The sequence below is a fragment of the Anguilla rostrata genome, chromosome 8 (genome assembly GCF_018555375.3).
Source record: "Anguilla rostrata isolate EN2019 chromosome 8, ASM1855537v3, whole genome shotgun sequence".
Classification (NCBI taxonomy): Eukaryota; Metazoa; Chordata; class Actinopteri; order Anguilliformes; family Anguillidae; genus Anguilla; species Anguilla rostrata.
This window is the reverse complement of record NC_057940.1, coordinates 17584787-17607055: the sequence shown is the minus strand read 5'-3', so window position 1 is coordinate 17607055 and position 22269 is coordinate 17584787. Positions and strand designations below refer to the sequence as shown.

Sequence of the window (22269 nt, the reverse complement as noted above, 5' to 3'; positions counted from 1 at the left end):
GATGAAAATAAATGGGTTGCACTGTAAAAATGAACCATCAAACTGAAAGGATCATTTGATCGTATCTATAGATTTATGGTTCAGATATGCCTCCAAGAAAAATTTTGAACACTACAAAAGCTTTGAACGCAATTTTGTTTGGTTGTGGAGGTTAATATTCCCTCGCTTGTGGAATGTGCATACCGGAGTCAAGACCTGTCAGTCAGCTTGTCAGGTGTACCAGATCTAAGCTTTACTGTACATGCAAATCAAGGACGTGAACCAATAACAAGGTTGACATTGTGTACTCAAATTGCTTCTAATAATTAAGCAATGGCTGGCAGTGTACCCTGATGTTTTTCCTCTTTAAAGATGAAAGCATTTTATCTAATGTCTAACACAAGGCCGTTAACCATGTTCAACATTTGGGGGGGGGGGGGATGGAGTATTTTAAAAAGATACATTTTTAGAAGTTTTAAGTGAATCTTAGTGTTAATGAGAACATGTTTGCAGTAATACTACAAGAGTATTTATTTAATAATTTCTGTTGATTTAGATATATTCTTACTCTGTTGAAAAACATTCAGCTGGTAACTAGATGATGGTACCCATAGCAACTATGGCTTATAGCAATTTTAATCTTACAGTATATAAATCGTGTGCGTATGTTGGTTGCCTTGGTCTATCATAATAATGTGTAATTGTATTCATGTGTATTTTATGCCCTTCAGGATAAGACAATTTTTGGAGTCCTTAGATTTCAGTATCTATGGCAAGCATGAATAAACGTGTCTCCTTAACTTTGACAGGTACATTTGAGAAAGCTTTTTTTGTCACAAATGTAATTTTGAAGATGGCTAAACTCACTGTGTGTAAAAAGAAGAACAAAAATTTGCATACAATCATAAGTCAATGTTGCCTCAGAATGATGGACTGAATCAGTCCCTTTGCTTCCATGGTGTTATTCTTTTCTTATTGTATTTGTCCAAAAAGGTTTTTCTCGTGGCTCATATATTTTCAGTATTGCATGCACCAAATGTGTTCAGACCTGTTCAAACAAAGCAACATTGCATCTCAGAGCTATAAAATCAAACAACAAAACAAATGTGCCTCAGACATAACGTTAAATATTCATTTGTTTTCCTGGAAAATTATTTTCCCTGTGAGTAGAGCTACGGCTCTGAGAATGAAGTTTCAATAGAAAATAGATCAATAAACAGAAGTGGGCTGATAAGCATTGGTGTTCTATGTGGAAGAACACTACTACACTCACGCATGCATGCACACACGCACATGCGCACACACACGCACATAAGCATCCTCGAAGGTTACGCTTACACTTGTCATACCGCATGATGTCATCATTTTGGAAAGTATCAGTGGAAAAACAAAATATGAAGCATCAAATTGTCACTGGTCGCCTCTGTCTACTTCCCAAACAGGAAGACAAGACTAATTAATAACACTTTATTTAACTAGGACTGAGAAAACAGCTAGCAGAGGGAGATGGTGCTTCTTGATCTGTAGTAATTATAAAAGAAGTCAGTTATTTGATTTTATAGTTTTGTCAGGGGTGGCATCACCAGGTGCAGACTATGTCAAACTTTGTGCCTGATTCAGAATTGGCATGATAGTTATTTTGCAGATGCAAACAAGACCATCAATATGCATAGATGCAAATAAGACCATCAATAGAGCCATAAATAAATTGCATGCTAAAATGTGACACTGCTTTGCTCAGACAAAAAACATCTATTACAGCCAAATCATTGATACTCTGAACACATCCTCTGGTATATGATGCAAAAAACACATGTTAATAAGATCACAACCTGTAATTATGCAATGTGCTAAAACAGGAATGCTGTGATTTGTAGTTCATTACACCAAGCCCCAGAGACAAGGAAATTTTCAATACAAATCAAGCCACCTGCGTATCATCCCCATTAATGTGTGTCCAATATTCATACTTTATTGCTGCTTCTGACTTATGACCTTAGATTCTTCGTTCTACCCTTTCCATTTAGTTTGGGGCCGGCAGTAAATGTCTAATGACCAAAATGGAGTCACTTGCTTACCCCTCTTCAACAGACTCTTGCAGTCACATCTTGAAACCTGCAGCTATAACTGTTCATTCCACACATATAATGCTTTCATACCCTTTCATACAGACACGCCAAACATTCCTGTGGTTTTCTCTGATTAATTCCTCATAAAATAAGTAAAAACAGTGGTTCTTCACCACCCCTTTAATCTTACTTGGTCATTTTCCTCTTATGTCATTTTTTATTTGTTCTGTTGCTCAGCACCAATATCCTTTTAATTCAATGTTTAGCTATACATTTAAATTAGCCTATGTTGAGAACTGCTTTATTTTCTGTGACTAATGTTGATCTGGTATTAAGAGTCGGTTATAAGTAGTTTGTGGTTCAGTAATTTATTATTTAAGGATTAGCATGTTGTTTTCTTACATACAGCAAAGGCTACATCATGGTTGTCAGGTTTATTTAGTTAGGATCTAACATCACAGATAAAAGGCATATAACTCATTTGATGTCAAACTCAGACACAACAGGATCCAGAGTGTTTCCTAGGTTTCTTTCAAGCTTCCTTTCAGATTTTCTTGTAAATTATGTCATTTACATTTCCTTGAAACGACTCATGATTAGATTAGCATTATTATTAACATTATTATATCATTGTGGTGTAGTGGTCCCACACAATTAAATTCTGCAAAAAGAAGATCTGATCTTGGGTGTTTCTGTATGTGTGTGAGGATGGGATGGAGATCACAAACATTAAGGTAGTATAGGTTCTTTTGTCCAGATACAGCAGCACACTGCCACCTAGTGAAATAAAAACTCCCACCTACCCCTGTCAATACCACCTTTAATTAGGCACCAACAAGGGTGTTCTCACAGCAACCAGGTCTCTCTCTGTACAATAAGGGAGGGGGTGTGGGAGAGAGAGGAGAGCAAGGGAGAGAGGGAGGCGCAGAGAGAGAGAGAGGGAAGGAGTGAGGGAGAGAGAGAGAGAGGAAGAGAGAGGGAGAGAGAGAGAAAGAGAGTGAGAGAGAGAGAGGGAGAGAGAGAGGGAGAGAGAGAGAGAGCGAGGGGGAGGCTGCATTGACTCAGATCCTCCCACACCACACAATTACCTCCCCATACAGTTCAGCTCCATTAACAATGAAACAGAAGCTGACAGGCTGGTTAACCTTGGAGGCAGCTGGCAGTAATCCCCTGTCATTTGCTGTGAACTTTACTAAAGGTTACCAAGCCACCACTTTGCTGAATCCACAGCCTCTGCTTGGGCTCTGTCTCTCAGAAGTTTGGTAAAGAACACAGATCCAAAAATATTACGTGTGAATTTAAGTTATGTGAGGAATAACCAATATTTCCATACAATTGTCAAAACATACTATACTGTACATACCGTAGGATACAGCAAGCCTCATACATATACAGTGAGCTTCATAATGTTTGGGATATATATATATATATATATATATATATATATATATATATATATATACACACACCCTCACCGGCCACTTCATTAAGTGACAGGAGTGGCACCCAGTGTGGTCTTTTGCTGCTGTAGCCCATCTGCTTCAAGGTTTGACGTGGTGTGCGTTCAGAGATGCTCTTCTGCATGCCTCGGTTGTAACGAGTGGTTATTTGAGTTACTGTTGCCTTTCTATCAGCTCAAACCAGTCTGGCCATTCTCCTCTGACCTCTGCCATCAACAAGGCATTTTCACCCAGAGAACTGCCGCTCACTGGATATTTTCTCTTTTTGGGACCATTCTCTGTAAACCCTAGAGATGGTTGTGTGTGAAAATCCCAGTAGATCAGCAGTTTCTGAAATACTCAAACCAGCCGGTCTGGCACCAACAACCATGCCACGTTCAAAGTCACTTAAATCACCTTTCTTCCCCATTCTGATGCTTGGTTTCAGCAGATCGTCTTGACCATGTCTACATGCCTAAATGCATTTAGTTGCTGCCACTTGATTGGCTGATTAGATATTTGCGCTAACGGGTGCAGTTTGCAGTTGAACAGGTGGACCTAATGAAGTGGCCGTGAGTGTATATATATATATATATATATATATATATATATATATATATATATATATATTTGGCTCTGTACTCCACAATTTTAGATTTGTAATCAAGTAATTTGTATTTGGTTAAAGTGTGGATTCTCAGGGGTATTTTTATACATTGGGATTTACTATGTAATAACCCCCCATTTCAGGGCACCATAATGTTTGGGATGAATTGCTTTACAGGTGTTTCTTATTAGACAGATGTTACATTATATGTTTTCAGTTGCTTCCTGAGAGCTTGCAGTATCTAGTCTTGATTCTAGGCTTTTGATTGCATTTGGAGTCTGTTAATAGCATTTTCAACATGGGGACCAGAGTTGTGCCAATGAAAGTCAAGGAAGCTATTATAAGGCTGAGAAATAAGAAAAAACAGCCAGAGACATAGGCCAAACCTTAGATTCACCAGTATCAATAGTTTGGAACATCATTAAGAAGATGAGAACTGGTAAGCTCAGTAATCGCAAAGGGCTTGGTAGGCCAAGGGATATCTCTGTGGTTGATGACCGAAGAATTCTGACCATAATTAAGAAAAACACATACCGGTCCAACAGATCAGAAACACTCTTCAGGAGGCAGGTGTGGATGTGTCCATGAATTCTGTCCACAGAAGACTTCGCACAAAGAACCATGGAAGCTGCACTACAAACCACTAGTTAATCACAAAAACAGAATGGCCTGGTTACAGTTTGCTATGACTGCCACAGATACTGGTTCACTTATCTTCATGTATGATGTAACTGCTGATAGCAGCAGTATGCATTCTGAAGTTTATAGAATCATCTGCTCAAATTCAACCAAATGCTTCCAAACTCATTGGATGGCACTTCATCCTACAGCAAGACAATGATCCAAGCATATTGCTAAAAAAATAAAGGAGTTTTTCAAAGCCAAAAACTGTTTTCCAATTGAGCATGCATTTCATATGCTGAAGAGAAAAATTACCGTAAGGCAACTAGCCTCCGAAACAAGCAGGAGCTGAAGATGGCTGCAGTACAGGCCTGGCAGAGCATCACTGGACAATGTTCAGCACCTGGTGATGTCTATGGGTCACAAACTAAAAGCAGTCATTACACGCAAAGGATATTCAACAATGTACTAAACATGGCTACTTTCATTTGTGTAACATTAATATGTCCCAAATGTCATGGTGCCCTGAAATGGGGGGTCTTTGTATAAAAATGTGCTGTCATTTCTAAATGGAGCAAACAACGTATATACAAATGGCCGTATATACACTTGTGAATTGTTTGCAAATATAAAATTGTGAAGTACTGAGCCAAATGAGGAAAAATATGTCTTTGTCCAAAACATTATGAAGCCCACTGCATATATTTTCTAAATGACATATACTGTGAAATATATTTACATGTTTCTGTATCATGATTTTTCATATGCTTTGACTTAGGATCAAAATTTCCTTATATTTTGATCTTGTACTTTACTTTTTATTTATGTGTTTTTTGATGAGGGGAAACCAGTGGGACGGAACACACATTTCAGTTTTTTTTTAGGCCTGTGACCGATTACATTTGTATATCAGGGGACCTTCCTTACATTTATGATAATGGATGTTACTGAAACTCTCTCGCACGTGCAGTGAGAGAGAAAGAAAGAGAGACAGAGAGAGCAAGAACAAAACTGGTTTTATGTAAATTAATTTGAAGCAAGATGACAGAGCACCATGCGGGCCACTTTAAGGTCCCATGATCCCCCCTCCCAGAAAACCCCAACTGTGCTGTGCGGCAGCTGTGCTGAAGCGAGCGTGGCCGTTGAGGGCAAACAGACGGCAGAGACACTCTCCGTCAGGACGCCGGCAGGCTCGGGCAGGCAGGAATTCCGTCAGATGGGGAGCAGGGCTGCGTATGGGGTGAGTCACTCCTAGCCGAGCTAGAGGAGTGCCTTTCCCATGTCAAACACAACTCACTGTGTTATTTATTAGCTTAGCATACGCCCTCATTCCGTCTAATATCTGATGTACTATTCGTCCATACAAGTGGATATTTACTGTTACCACAAGTGTTGATTGGAAAATATCCTGTTTGAACAGGCAAGCCATTTTATGGAATTCATTAATGTTCAGTGACTGTATCACGGTCATGCAGAAGGTGTGCACAGTGCCTACTCAGGAGAAGGAGCACAGGAAAAGAACTAATTATTAGAATCATCATTGAAACAATACTAGATGCCATGATATGTTTCCCGGGATTCTTTTTGAAAGGCAATTCACTTGCTTGTGCACTTATACTTTTACATACCAGCTGGATCTTTACTGAAGAATTTCAGCTTTAGCATGTCGCTCAAGGATACAACTTTGGTATCTCATGTGGGATTAAGGTGTGAGGTTAACTACAGATCATTTTGCAAACAGCAGCCCAAGGTGCCATTTAGATTAAATGACATGAGGTCTGGAGGCCAGCTTTACGCAGCAGGAAAAGGAAGGAATAAAATATCTTGCATACTGAGAGTGCTTCCCTTTCAGAGAATATCGGTTTGTCCGGTGTACGTTCCACTCTGTTATTACTATTATATCAATGCACATTAATTAAAAAAAAAAAAGTAAAATCAATTATTGGAACCTATAAGGCTATTCTTTGCCTTACTGAACTGTGTAAATATCTGGTTCAGCATTGATACATTTTTTGATTTGTTAGGATTAAAATAAAACCGTAATAGTAATCCACAGTGTATTCCATTATTATTATTGTTCATAATAATAATAATAATAATAATAATAATAAAATTCTGTAGAATAATCTTGTATAAATTATTTCCCTCTGCATAAATTTCATATAAACAGATAAGGGTATGTGAATTTTCAATTGAATATATTCAGTTTGATCTCTCTATTGCTAGGGGTGTTCATTCATCAAGGGACAACTCAGTATTTCCCCTGCCTTCTCACTTTGCCAGTCTTGTCCAAAACACAGTGAGGATCTACTGAAGCTAAAGACAGAGAGGAGTTCTTCTGCAAAACACCTGGCTCCAGCTTTTGCGATTCAGCCTTTGTGTATTTTGAAAGCGGCTGCACAAACCCAGGTCCTGTGCTTGGGCACAGAGCTTACCAGCAACAGCCATTTTCTCAGCACATTAACAGCCAGTGCATTTGTGTCTGTATGTCTATGTGAATATAGAGAAGTCAAAGCCACTCTAGGTATAATAGCTCAGTAGCCTGGTGTTCTAAACTACATTGTTCTGTCTCTTCATCGTTCAATAGAAGACCAAATATACTATCAACATCACTGTCACAGTCTGCTTGCTGACTGGTTGTGTTTTTCCAATTGTCCAAAATATAAAATATGGCTATCCCATCTGAAGCCCACCTTCACAAATTCACATTTCTGATCAATGTACACAGCACCGATGAGAGTCACATTCAGTTCTCTCGCACAGAATCATTTAAACATGAGCGAATAAAGGCGGCCCAAAATGTAATTAAAAAAGGGTAACCCTTCATCCCATCTGCAATGTGCACGTAGCCCTGGGCTTTTTATTTTCCATAAAGAGGTCACACGCTGTGCAGCAACTCTTCCCCACAGCCAATAGGAAACTGTTACCCACATCCTGCAAAGACTCCCTGCCCTACATTTACAGCTGTGAGCGGCTGCAGGATCATTACACTGGGCTGCTGCCCATTCAAACACATTCAAACACTGTGCATGGTGCTGACATACATCTGGTGTCATCTTTCACATTAAAAACACATACTCTGAATTCAATAAGGATCAGCAGCATTGTTATTGATCATATAGTGCTTCTTAGTGTCAGTAGGAATATGTACATTGAAATACTCAGGGGTACATAATGTGTATACATTACATTATATTACACACATACACACACTCTATAGGGGGATATGTGTTCTCACTGTTATCCAATTAGGCCTATGTTTTATGTACCAAACTATTACCAAAAGGACTGAATGAATGATTAATATTTTTATAAGAGAAAAAATGAATATTTTCTTGGACTTGAACTTGAATAATTGTCAATAATTGTTAACAGGGTTTCGCTGAGAAAACTGGTAACCTAAATCTCAAAATACACGCCAGCAACTATTCATAATTCTGCCACGTCCCTTCTAGTGTAGTTCAGAATTGTGACAGTTTTGCAGCCACTAGGAAGGTCAGACACAAATTCAAAGTCAACATGAAAGCACAAAAATCATCTCTGGCGAAAAAATCTATATAAAAATCTATACAGTTGCAGGGGCAGAGAGACTAGAATCTAAATAGTTCAATCTGCACCATAGTACTATTCTGCCACTATTGTGGACATACTATTGGAACCAATCCGTTACTTTTCTTCGAGAATGTACTAAAGATAACCCTTTCTTTGAAGGCTACTGTACAGTGCACCTTCGTAAGTACTTCATGAGCATTGATACTGATATTGTCCTAAAAAGAAAGATGACTTGTATAGATCAATCTCACTGTTGACTCTGTATAATGTGCTTTACAGCCTGAAGTTGCCGAATGTGTTCAAATATTAATAAGGATTTGTTTGCTAGTTACATCCATACATGGTATTATTCATATGGGTTTTAATAATACTCAAAAACAACTTTAATATAACAGCATATTGACCACACTTATGAAAATGTACCAAGGCAATAGCAAATTCATACATTGCTTGATACCTATTGCTGCTTATAAATAAAAATAGGTTATACTGAGGGAAACCATCCAAAATAACGCCCTAATGTAACAGAAAAAAAGAATTAATCTGGCTCTAACACACACACACACGCACACACACACACACACACACACATATAGCCTTGTGTTTTGCATTCTCCATTTTTTAAGACAGAGAAAGCTTCTGTTTAATGCGCAAGTTATTTTAACTGACACCGCATCCACTGCAAATGCAGCCAGAGGGGGAAGCCCTGTCCACACTCCCAATGCCTCGATAAACTCTGACAGGAGGAGCGGCAATGAGACAAACATCAGCTGACAGCCCCATTCTGATCACAACCTGGGCTCAAGGTCAAAGAGCCGCCCACAGCCATGGCCACATCCGCTCATGGGTGTGAAGCAAGGGATTCTGGGTAACAGGCTCTGCAGTAAAGAGATTATTGCTAAGATCTTGGAAGTGATGGGAGAAAGTCAGCTTACTGTGAATCTCCCTCATTCTCGTATCTATGTCATTTAAAACATTTATTAAGGTAAAAACAGAGCGGGGTGATTTGTTTAAATATCAGTCATAGTGCGACAAGCCCAAATATCATGTCATGTTTATTTAATTTCTGTACTCTTCAGTTAACGGGAACAGCTAGTGTAAATGCGTTCCCAGTAAAGTCTGCGTGATCGGGGTGACAGAGAACTGCTGATAGACAGCTGTGCACTTTCAGGAGTCTGGGCCATATTTCTGTCTTATGCGCAGATGTGCATCATGCATGCGCTCCCATAAATGCATTTCAGAGTTCATGATCATGTCCGTGTTACAGATGTGGTGGCACATGTCCAGTCGCTCTCCCTGGAAACCACATAAGCTCAGATGAGCCCTCTCTCCTTTCCGCTTACACTGCACCCATAACACAGCCTCGTCCTCCACATCATCTGTCCCAATGCACCGCCCTGCTTTTTTTCCGTCTTTTCTTTGGCAAACTTAAACACATCAGAGTTTTTTTCTGAAACATGTTTTTCAGACAAACGGGCTGCTGGGGCGTTCTGCTGTCACGCACTGTTGCCCCCAAAGACTCGCGCCCGAAAGGAATCGCAGGAAATTCCTCTCTCTCCTGGGCCTGTCGGAAGAGTCATCAGCTGTGCTGACTCAGGTGAGTCTTCCCTCAGATCAGAGACAGGAGCAGCCTAATGAAATGGAACCTTGCAGAGCCTGTGCAGTCCACTGGCCCCAGCGCTGGCGAAAATGCATCCGATTGGCTGGTGTCGGATCAGCTGTATGAATGCACAACAACTCCAGAGGGAGATTTAGCAGAAAAATTCCCTCTCTCCTAGTAATGTCACTGCTTTTTAAAATAATTTACTGCTATATTATGACAGAACAATGACACAGCACAGCACAGAAAAGAAATAATAATAATAATAATAATAATAATGTATTTCATATTAGGCACTCCAATTGGTAAAAATAATTCAGCCTGAGAGACATTCAACCCCTTTGTCTCGGTATTGATAATAGTTTTACAGCTGAAATGTAAAAAATGCGATGTTTCCAGGGTTTCACTTTCTACTGGAAATCAGCTAAAGCTCTTTCGAAATAACATGGATTCAATATTAAGCACAAACCTGCATAAGCCCATAGGTTCATAATGATGCGCCAATAGAGAAATGAGGGCTTTAAGTTCCAAGCAGATCTATTTTGGGATGACTATAGGGTATAAGTAGGGTATAAAACATGAAAGTAACCATGGGAAACACTTGCCATCGGTTAAGGCCTTAAATCTGGAATGACTGCAAGAAGGCATTGTCTTTATAAAGACATTTACATGAGAAGTTGTTACACCTAATCTGGGTGCTCCTTCATCTTCAATGTTCGTCATCATTTAAAACAATGTTACTACTTTTATTACTGCTACTCATCATCATCATAATCAGCATTATTTTATTATTTAAAATACAGTAAAACAAAAACAATAAATTCATCATGGATTTAATTTCATTTCATATAGTTTATTTGGTAGGGACAATGAAAGTTAGCATAGTACCACTTCAGCTCGTTACAAACAAGTTGATGTAACTGATGTACCGCATACAGTGATTATAGCTATTGCTAGTTGCCAACTCCTGTCCCTATTTAGGCTTTTAATAAGAAAAAAGAAATTAAAAAACATTATTTAAAGAAGAGAAAAAAAATAAAATCATGAAGTAAATAAACATGCATACAGCTCTCATTTTGTTTCAGCCAGCCTTTAACATTTTTTTTTTAAACCTTAATATTTTGAGCTAATTTTATTTCGGTTGGCAGCATGTTCCACAATTGAGAGCCCTTTATGGTAAAAAGCTGACTGCCCAAAGGAGGTCTTGCGGCATGCAATTTTACAATTGCCACTTGCTGTGCCCCTGGTGATCGTACTGCTATTTTGCCTGCTTATAAACTTGCATAAAATATCTGGTGCTAAGTTTTGTAAACATTTAGAAAACCAATTTAACGTACAAAAATTTAAAGAAATTATCAAAACTGAGCAAATTATACTGCTTCATTTGCTCTTTCCAACTACAAAAGATCTTTCAATATAATATTCCACTCTGAGACACAATAGCAATACTACAGGCAGCTGAGAGTTGAGTCACATTAATCAAAATGGCTGAGAGTGCTATTGATTTTCTCATGCATTTCCCTGTGCTGTTCACAGTGGCTCTGCAGTACTTCTGACCTATAAGAATGCTGAGAATGAAGCAATGGGAGGTGCCCGTAGAGTGACCTCTGACCCCCTCAGCTGACCCTTAAACGTGTGCAATGCCTCTATCTACATAGAGCAATTGAGGCTGTGGGAAAACCAGCACATGAGCCTTTTGCTGCACACTGCCCACTTTTTAAGCACCACTCTTCCAGAGTGAAGACTGGGCCTTCATAGGGGCTGATGGTTTTCACATGTTCTGCACAAGCTTCCTGTCCATGTCTAAGATGCTAAAGGATGAGCTTCCTCCTGTCTCTCAGCAAATGATAGAAGCCCTAGGAGACACAGGTGAGCACACCCACCTTTGTCTGATGCATTACATCATAACCAATTTTAGTCGGAAGTGATGAACGTACAGTAAGAAGAGCAGGAACAGCAGCTTGTTTTAACACCTGCCAACTGATCTGGGATCAGATTTTACAGTGGTAATTCTGTCTGTTAACCATGATGTGAGGCTGATCCAGGGTCAGTGGCTGGGGGCAGTATCTGGGCGGAGTGTCACGCGCAGTAAGCGGGATGTAAACATGAGGGACAGGCAGGTGTTTCAGGTGTTTATCACTCAGTGAGTCAACAGACTGTGTGAATGGAATGAACAGATGCTCACTGACAAAATGTTTTTAAGATAACAAATTCCCAAAGCAATGAAAAAAATCTGTTTCCACACAACCATACAAATAAAGCATACGTTCCTTTTATCATTTCTAAGTAATTGGACTGTGTGTGTGAGGGAGAGGGAAAAAGAAATTGGAAAAAAAAGTATGTATATGCACGTATGTATACACACAAAAGAAATCTAAACTTAAGCTTTTTTTCAATTGGATTTAGATTATAAAAACTACTCAGATGTTCAAACTGAGGCTTCCCATGTTGACAAAGTGCATTTGCCTGTTTCTACATCAGTCTCTACACTCTGTAGAGCAAGTGTAAAGCTCACATTTTTGTGCTGAATCCTGGAATACAGCAACACAATCAGTTTCAAACGGTGAAAATATTTTGACATATATAGCATGCATTATTAATACAGTCCTTACATAGAACATGCAAACTTACACCACTGTGCATGACAGCATATGGGTGTGGTATTCACGTGATCTTTCCTGGCTATGGGAGATCCTCTGTAAATACTGGGATCAATATTTCCTGTATTACATTAAGCAGCCTGGTCTGGCTAACAGAAAAATGGTTTACATTTGAACAGTTTGAAGTTCTATCCCAATAAAAAACTCTGCCCTTAAAACAATGAATAATCTTGTGTTTGTTTGATCTACGTATGCAGATTAAACATCATCTTTGAGGAGTTACTGTTTAATTCATATTACATTTCCTGGAGGCAAATCTGAGAGCTTCACTGGCACATTTAAATTCAGTGCCTTTTTCCCTGCATGTGCACACCATTACTGTCTAAGGCACACTTTCAGAACCCCTTTCAAGTGTGTTACGGCTTTGGAATTGCTGTGGTGAAAGCAAATTAAAACGTAACTTAGCGTGCCATCACTTTAATCCCGCATTATACTGTAGCACCCTTTCATCTTTCAGAAGACATTCTCTGTGTCCCCCCAAAATGAATGTTTTAATTGTGAATCTCCCAGTGACAGAATGACTTTTCGTTGAGTTTTTTTTTTTTATTCCATCAAGCACAGGCCTTTAAAGGGCTTATCTGAGAGGATTCCCTTCCAATTATGCCAAACTTAAGTCACAAGTTTGCTTTAAGGGTCACAGTTCCCCTTTCTGAAGGAGAACTGCAGGGCTCTCCTTTAAATGAAAACTTCCATGTTCATTAGAGCCTGCTCTGTAAGTAGACTCCCTAATGTGCACCCCAAATCTGCTCTCCTCCACCCCACCTTCCCTGCTTCACAAAATTCTCGGACCCATCTTTGCTGTTTCTGTGACAGAGTGACTCTGGGCAGTGGTGCTCGTGTGTGTGGTGCTGGTGGAGGGGGGGACTGTGCCCCTCCCATCGTGTTGGGGGCTTACAGATCTGAGGTGTTGCTCTCATTGCATGGAGACTCCTGAAGCAGTGTACGCACAGTCTACCTGCACAGTCTACCTGCAGTGGTGACGTATCACCCACATCACATATACGAGGCAAGCACTGCTACTGCTGGTACGGAAATTGCTACAACTCTTTACTTCCTTGACAGGCACTTCCTGGAGCTCTCTGTTCATGTTTATGCGCAGTTCACAATACCAACGAAGTCACCGCTGGAGTCAGTATAACTGCATGTAAAAAATTGTAATGTGATGTAATCTTTGCTGGCTACACAATGTGCTGTACATTCTGATGCCAGACTGCTGAGAGATGGGAAAAATAAATAGTAACTAAATTAAAGTAACTAATAAAAACTAAAGTAAATATATGTTTTGAAAGTCTCTTCTCTATCAGAAAATATGTAAGAAATTAATTAGTGATGGGAGTGGCCTATGAAGGTCATCATTTCTGCAACAAAATTTACCATGGTTCGCTTTTTTCAGAAAATATATGATTTACCCTTACTTTCCTTCGTTAACCTGTCTTTTAGCATCTAACACAACCTATTATATTATTGAAAATGAACATCAACACCAACATTTTTAGTATGTTTATTAAAAGCTTGGCTGGACATACACAGTTTGTGAGTGTGTGAGTTTCCATAAAGGCAAGGAAAGGTATTAACTCTCAAACACTAGCATTTATATTCTGAGATTGGGACAAAAACTGAGAATATGCTGCTTTAAATTAATTAACCACAAGTCTTTGAGCTAATCCACGATCTACACCTTACATATATTTATCTCCCAATGCATACAGGGTTTAGGCACGCAAGGTGTCCGTGAACATCCGTTTGGCTCGTTGTACGATGACTTGTTGGGACTTGTTATCTTGGAATGCTGGATCAGGCCTCTGAATCGGAAAGTGGGAGCAGGAATGAATGGCGCTGCCACTCATTTGGAAGTTAATGAAGAATGAAACCTCACCTCTTGCCTTGGCAGGGACTCGCACCCCCCATTCATGCTGTTTTGTGAGATACCGGGGCGCTAGTTTTCCTGTCATGTCAAATGTTAAATTGCCATGAAGCCTGAAAGCTCTTGCGCTACAGCTATTGAATTTGCTCCTCTCACCATCTCCCATTAAACAGCAATACAAGGACACTAAATTAAAGTAAATAAGTAAGTGAATTGTTTACTACGTATGCACCCCTATGTCTTCAGTGAATGTCACAGAAACACAGTTATGTCAAATTCAATCTGAACATTGGCAGGGTAAAAATAAGAATAAATGATTAAAATAATTTCACATTGAAACATGACAAGCAAGAGCACCATATTACCCCAAGCCATGTGTCTTAAATTAGCTAATTAATCCTTACACCAATTATGAGCAATAACTCATCAGGCAGGGCCCAGCCATCCAATATTCAGCCCATTCTAATTTCTTCTGTCGGGACTTTTCACAGTTTCCTACTGGAGCATCTGGAGGGAAAAACTAAGTGAATAAATCAACTGTGGAATGAAGATCTGCCAACTAACATATCACTTATGATCTGTATCTAACATAGCATGTGAAATATTGGTGAAATCCAGAGGTGCTCTAATTTGTGCCCTTGCTAAAAGGGCCACACAGCAACTGAAAGGCAGAAGTGGTGATAAAATGTCACAGACACGCTATAAAGGACATGGTATGATGGTGGCATAGATGCACTGTGAAAATTATATAGGTATTTCCGAAATTGTCTTGGAAACTGTATTGCATCATATGTGCATTTTTCTTAGTCATGTGAATTGTGGAATATGGTTGTTTATTCAATATTATAATACATGAGTTGTTTCTTAAACTGTGAAATAAACACCCCACTGCAACTTATATGTTATATGTAACTTATATATATCTTCGTTATGTTCAGCTGTACAGAGCATCAGGAGCTTCGTTATGTTCACCTGTACAGAGCATCAGGAGCTTCGTTATGTACACCTGTACAGAGCATTAGAGCTTTGGTTAGGAACCGCTGTACAGGACACTGGATGATGTCATTGCACTGACATCAGTATTATGTGTGCTTGTTCCTTTAAATAAAACAAAAAATCTATACATAATAAATAATTCTGTTGAATAATTCTGTAGGAATGCTTACTGTGTGGTTGCCATGTACCTTCACCTCTAAATATAGGAGAGATCATCTGGAAGCCTGTTAGGACAGACAGTAACATGTGACATTAACGCTTCGTAATTAACAAAGACATTATCACGCAATTCTACAAGCATGCTTCAGTGAATTTGACATTTTTCCAGCACAGAAGAAATATGTTAGCTTTCATAATACATACGTAATCATAAACAAAAGGAATGACATGATTCGATGTCTGAAGGCTAGAAAAAACATTTTGTTGTCATTAATAATCACACAATTTCCTGCCATGTTTCTTTCAGCTGAAAATGAAAGTCTCACAAAAAAAGACTGGATCTCTCTTGATAAGAAGGCAAATATAAAGGACACAGTGTGGCGGGGGAATTGGGTGCAGCAGCTCTTTGCTTTCTTCAGCTCTTCTCTCCGCAGTGGCATGGCAGTGCGGTCCTTCGGGAAGCCCGCTCTAAAGGCTGCAGGGCATGGACCAGCTATAATGTGAATTTTGCATACTGTACGGATCATTGCCCAGTTCAGGACAGTCACATTGAATCTGTGATCAACCGATTGTGCTTCACGAAACCGTCAACCTTCATTTACATCAGCCTGTCTTCCCACTTCGCTGCAAACGGTCTCCGCTCTGCTCGGTCTGTCTGTCTGTCAGCTCGCAATGGTCACGTAGGCAGGGCAAATTCATGACACTGGACTTCAATATAAAGTCACCTCTTCTGGCCTGCATTAACCTGAGTGGTTTTAGCCAGACAGATTGCTGGTGTGACGCAGAGTCCTGCTTTTCCCACTCAATTTCATGTTTCAGGCGCTGTCCTCCTTTGTGCTACAAATGGAATCCCAGCAGCCACTGCAAGAGCTGTACAAGATGCCCCCGCAACCCACCCCTGCCCCAAGCTCACGAGAAGGGGCAGAATTGAGAATACAATGACATTTAGCAAACACAATTAGCTAACTTTGCCTCAGGACTACTGGACAAAAAAACCCCACAATGGTTTTTTCCTGCTCAGAGGAAGGACATTAAAGGCACAAATATGTACTTTTGTGTAGCCAAACTCAGCAAGAGAGGGTGAGCCAGACAGGGCTGTTTCATCGCTGTTCTGTTGACCTTGGGAAACTCCTCTGGAACTGAAAGGCCTTTTTGTTTCATATCTTCAAAATATTCCACACTGTTACCCGCAAAGATCTGAGCCGACAGTGGAAAGATCTAAATGCGAAAGGTTCTGGGACAACTCTTGAGACACTGCACTCCATTCCGGACAGTAGACTCCAGCCCAGACCTACCATCAGGGTGATCTGGGTGTGCACCGTGGGGCCCAGCATTCCAAAGGGACTTTGCATATGCAAGGAAAAATAAAATTTTTATTGGGAACAATAGTGAGTCATTTTGCAAATCTTCCTAACGAACAAACATGGCATTATCCCATTATCAGGCAGTGCACATTCCACGCAGCGGCATAGCTATCGCAGATAATATTTAGATAATATTTAGCTAACACACACACACACACATACATGTAGTTAAATGGAAAGGTATTGGCACAGTGACACAATTTTTGCTGATTTTACGATCACATTGTAATTAATGTTTATGATTATTTTGAAGTAAAACTGATCTTTTTGTGTTATTGTAAGTAGAAACAGAGAATAAAGTTTGTACTTTTGTTTGTTATTCAATAAATGCACATAAATGAACTTAATTCCCTACCTACTTTGAAAAGATAAAAAAAACACAAGTGGCCCAAAGCTTTGGGTTTGTACTGTACATCTCACAAGTATTCCTAACAAAATTGAAATCAAAGGCTAACACTTGCCCTCATTTTTTCTTCAACTTCTAAACATTACACTTAGCTTACCTGAACCCAAACAATTTCTGTATTCCTAACGCTAATCCTAATTTTACCTATGTTTAGCCCAAGGAGTCATTAAGATGGAAAAATACAGTTTGAATGACATCAATTCATCAAAATATGCAAGGAAATTTATTCTATGTAATTTTTCATGAAAAATATATTTCACAGAGAATGTGTTAAAATGCGTAAGGCTATAGTGTTATATCCCAACAGTGAAAAAATATGGATCATCCAAAATCAAAGACTAATCCTTGCCTTAATCCCACAATCCTAAACATCACTCTAATCTTGCTTCAGGCCTAACACTAACCACATTCCTAACCATAACTCTAATTTGAAGTCTAAATCCTATTTCTAGCCTGAGGGGTTATCTTCTACCTGATTTCTCCATTAAGATGTGTGAGAAACAATGTACATTTGATCAATTCAACCAAATAAATGCAAAGAAATTACTTTGAAAGCTATGGTGTTAGGCCCAAATAGTGAAGAAAATAGTGTTTTGCTTGTCCATATCAAAGAATAACTATTGAACAAATATTTTCCCATGCTCAGAACCATAACTGTAATCTTGCCTCAACCCTAACACTTTCTACCCCTAACCCTAACCCTAATCATAAGTCATAACCCTAACTCTAACCATATCTATAACCTTCACTTTCACCCTAACCAAAAACATAATGCTCAAATGAACATTAGCTCTAACACTAAGCCTTCTGTAATCTTTTATTAGGACATATTTCCAGCTGTCCAGTCTATATTTCCAGTAAACATGCTCCCTTATAAAATTTTGGATAAAATTACTTTTTATATGTAATAGTCTTTCTACTGACAAGTAGAAACATGCTGTTCTCTTCGCTATCACGAAAGGTCAATCACACCTGAGTCTGGAACAAGGGGGTGTCTTCTACTGTCCTCAAGCAAAAATGAAAAGAACACATAATTGTACATAATAACTAAATGTACCATTTAAAAATACTATGGCTTCTATCCTTTGTCAGCTGAAGAAATTCCTGTGCTCTGTTTTTCTGTGTAGCTGTAATTACTTGTATGAGATTCTTGGAACCTCATGATGTATGTCCTTTGATATGTAGTGTGATATGTATCTATTTTCTATGTGTGCACGTGTGTGTGTGTGTGGGTGTGGGTGTGTGTGTGTTTGTGTGGTGGTGAGTGGGTTTCAGTGTTGAATAGTGGTTGGGGAACTTGTTTGCAGCTTGTTTGTATTAAAAGCGCAGTTAGGACACTGCTGTTATAGCCTGGAGCAACTATTCCTTAGACCTTTACCTTTTGTTGTGGATTGTTTTGTTTATGCTTTCCAAGAAGGTGGTGCTATTTCTATGGCTGAATGCTTCTGTTTCTACTTAATTACCGAAGCTTCAGGCCAGGTCATTATTCACTTCCAACATACAGACATTCACCTTATTGATTTATGAGTGGTTGAGATGAGCAGAATATGGAGAGACTCCATAAGCGGAAGGGGAGAGAAGCAAAACCCAACAGAGAGCCTTTCTTTTTATGAACAGTTTCAGTGGCTCCACATGAAAGGAAATGCCACACTAGGTCTGTTAAATTGTCACAGTGAATTAGCCATATTTGTGCTGGAAGCTACTCAGTAAAGATTTAAGGGAATAATTAAAACAGAATAAAAACAGAGCTTTGATATGTATGCTAATTACCACAATGTTTAATGCATCTGATAAGCATGCAAACACCACAACTATGCCTTCAAATAATTATCGTGAAATACTCTTCACTAATAAAAACATCCAGGGAAGGCACTATTTAACTGCAGTAGGAGGCCTACTTTATTACAAAATTGTATGCAATTAAACTGCACACTTTAAATAAGTAGCTGGAATGCCTACCTGCTGTTCTCTTAAATTTGGATTGCTTTTTGTCATGTTCCCAGGAGGTAGCATGTTGCTGAGGGTTCTTTTTCACATAGTATTTGGAGCAAATTATTGTTTTTGGATATGATCAGTGTTGCTAGCATGAGAGCAAAAAATTGATGGGAGGAAATGGTAGAAGGGCAAAGAGGAAAATAATTAATGATAAATTATTTACTTACACTACAAGTTAATTCACTATTATCGTTATAATGTGTAATTGCACCAGTCAGTACCTGTGTAATTGATAAGGTCACCTCCCAATGTAACCATGCCACTTCAATCATCAACTACTTCAACATTTCACTTTAATAGCCATTGCACAGTAAGTAAACATTAATTATGTAGTACTTACAGTGTACTTACTAAAGATAAACTACTGATGTGAAAAACATTCTTCCAGAAACACTGAATCTGGTGTGTTTGATGTTTACCCTGTTTCCCTTTGTCTGATATTACATTTTGTCTAAATATCTGAAACCATTCAGTGTGACAAATATACAATAATAGAGGAAACCAGGAAGGCGGCAAATACTTTTTTCACAGCACTGTACTGTACTGGACTCTCTCTCGCTCTCATATATATATATATATATATATATGGGAGAGAGAGAGAGATGCTATCTTCCTGTTAATCAACTGTTATAATTTGTTTTTCAGTCATGAATGGTGCAAAAAAAAAATTATAATCTGTTCTGTGTTTTGATTTGGTTTTGATGCTGCAAACAGTATTTTATTTTTAGCTTTATTTTCTTAATGACAAAATTTATGCATGCTGGGAATTTTTTTCAACCTGAAAAATATTCCATTGTGAGATTGCATGTATGACAGCTAATTATTTTTACTAACTTGAATTATTTTGGAGTCTTAATAAAATAAATGAATTTCTCATTGTAATATTTTCATTTATCATTATAAGCTACACTTTGGTTTCTCTTGTTTTAGCTTATCTTCTATTTTGATATGATTACATTTTAATGATTTTTTCAAAAACGACCTTGTCATTAAGTACCATGTATGGTTTTAAAAAGCACTGCTTGTGAAAAATAAACCAATTACCCTTATGCTCATTTTGTGAAATACGCCAGTCATACAGATGTATGTGGCTGATAACATACTTCCTCTATTGAAGTACATCTGTCATTTCGAACTTGCTTAGTTGTTATTTGTCAGAGACAAAGCTAAACAGAGACATAAAGTATCAGCACCGCAACCCTGAAAGCACCCACCAGCTGGCATCACTGTTTGTATCCATAAACATCATTCATTATTCATATGGATCTCCGTGTGTTAAGACAGGCCTTCAAAACGATTTTACCACGGTACACACAGGGAGAATCTTTATTGGAAAAAAAGGCTTTGTGTCTTGCTACATCAATTAGAATGATGTCGCTGCAATGGTAAGACTTTACATGAATTTGTCAACATCCATTATGTAGTTTGGCAATTTGTATAAAGGTTACTTCATACATTATGCAGAGTGCTCTTCAAGATAATGTACATGAACAAAACAGGTGGGACAGTGGAGTGGCTGTGCACAAAGTAGGTAGGCCCTGTGCCACAATGGCTGTGGGCCATTCCTTGTGCTTACTTCACAATGGATGTAGACCAGTGCTGTACTTGTTTTAAATAAAGGTGGGCATGCTCATTTTCCACCCTGGCGTACGTGGCTGGCAGGTGAATCGGCTGGGCCCACCTTTACGCAGGCCCAGGGCTGGCATCAATCCCTTCTTCAGATCAATTCAGACCCTTGGCAGTATATATTCATGTAACTTGTTTCCCATTAAATCTTTTATTATCAATTTACTCGAATAAATTCTGTTCATAACTGTTCCCTCAGTTCAGCCCCCTCTCATAACTAATTCCTTAATTCAATCTCTTTTCAATATCACTTTTCTCAATTAATAACGCCAATCCCCTAAATTATGTAGTCTCTGTATTCCATTTACATTGATAATACTAAGGGAAAATAATCTAAATACAGTATGAATATGAATATTGCAAGTAATCCATGACTGACAATAGATTTAAAAAATAATGATTTTCTATGTTTCTGTCTGTAATGCAATGTTCACAATTTTTAATACAAAGTGAAATTGTCATTAGCATGCTAAATAATAACCAGTAAAATTAGTTTGAACAGCCCCTGAAACTAATGCTAACCAAAAGTTTTTTTCCACAGAGGAACAGGTTTATATGTAACAAACTGCTACAGAAGAATCAAACATGCTCACAATTACCCAAGGACAACAGCAGGGGAATCGAAGGGTTCATACAGTCTTAACAGCACTGTCTGCAACTTTATTGATTTCAGCCACTACTTGTAGTGTTTAAATGGCTTGAGCAATTGCACTTTTGTTTATTTTGTCTTTCACACTGTGGTCATAGATCACGAATGGAAATACAGTATCTAGCAAGCTAGTTGGCTAGCTTAGCCACCAAGCTAGCACTGGCATCATAACCTCCACTATGAACCACAGGTGAGAGAGCATATTTGCTCCATTGCATGTAACAGTATATATAGCCTAGTCTGCAGGCATATGAATGATGTATAGGGGAGAGCGGGGAAGTTAACATTTTTCGTGTTTGGCTCAATTCTGAAAATATTACTAGAGATAGGTTAATCCATTTTAATACAAACAACCTGCATTGCTTCGCTATGACTGCACACCACAATGAAATTTCTGGGACATACCATTCCCTAACAATCTGACCGAAAGTGTTGGGAGTAAAATGTTAGGCTACATTTAACCCTGTGGGTGGGGTAATATATAGCCTATATATTATATTATTATAATCAATCCTTTGTTGGTTGCAAAAAATTTCACAACTTGTCTTGCATCACCTAAGTTGCGCCCCTTTTATGTAACAAGATCAGGTCAAAACCTAGTACATGGCAGAACCGGCCGACCAAAGGTGTAACTTCAGAACTCGGTCACAGACATTTGTGTTTGTAGGGGTGGCCTCGCTGTT

At 38.7% G+C, this 22269-nt stretch overlaps 1 long non-coding RNA gene across 2 annotated transcripts in view; it reads left to right on the top strand.

Annotated features, from left to right (window-relative positions):
• Positions 1-22269, top strand: part of LOC135260994 (uncharacterized) — a 99741-nt gene that overhangs the window by 54479 nt on the left and 22993 nt on the right. For both annotated transcript variants that reach the window (XR_010331802.1, XR_010331803.1), the window contains exon 2: positions 9736-9864. This is a non-coding gene — a long non-coding RNA (uncharacterized LOC135260994). The remainder of the gene's footprint in view (positions 1-9735; positions 9865-22269) is intronic.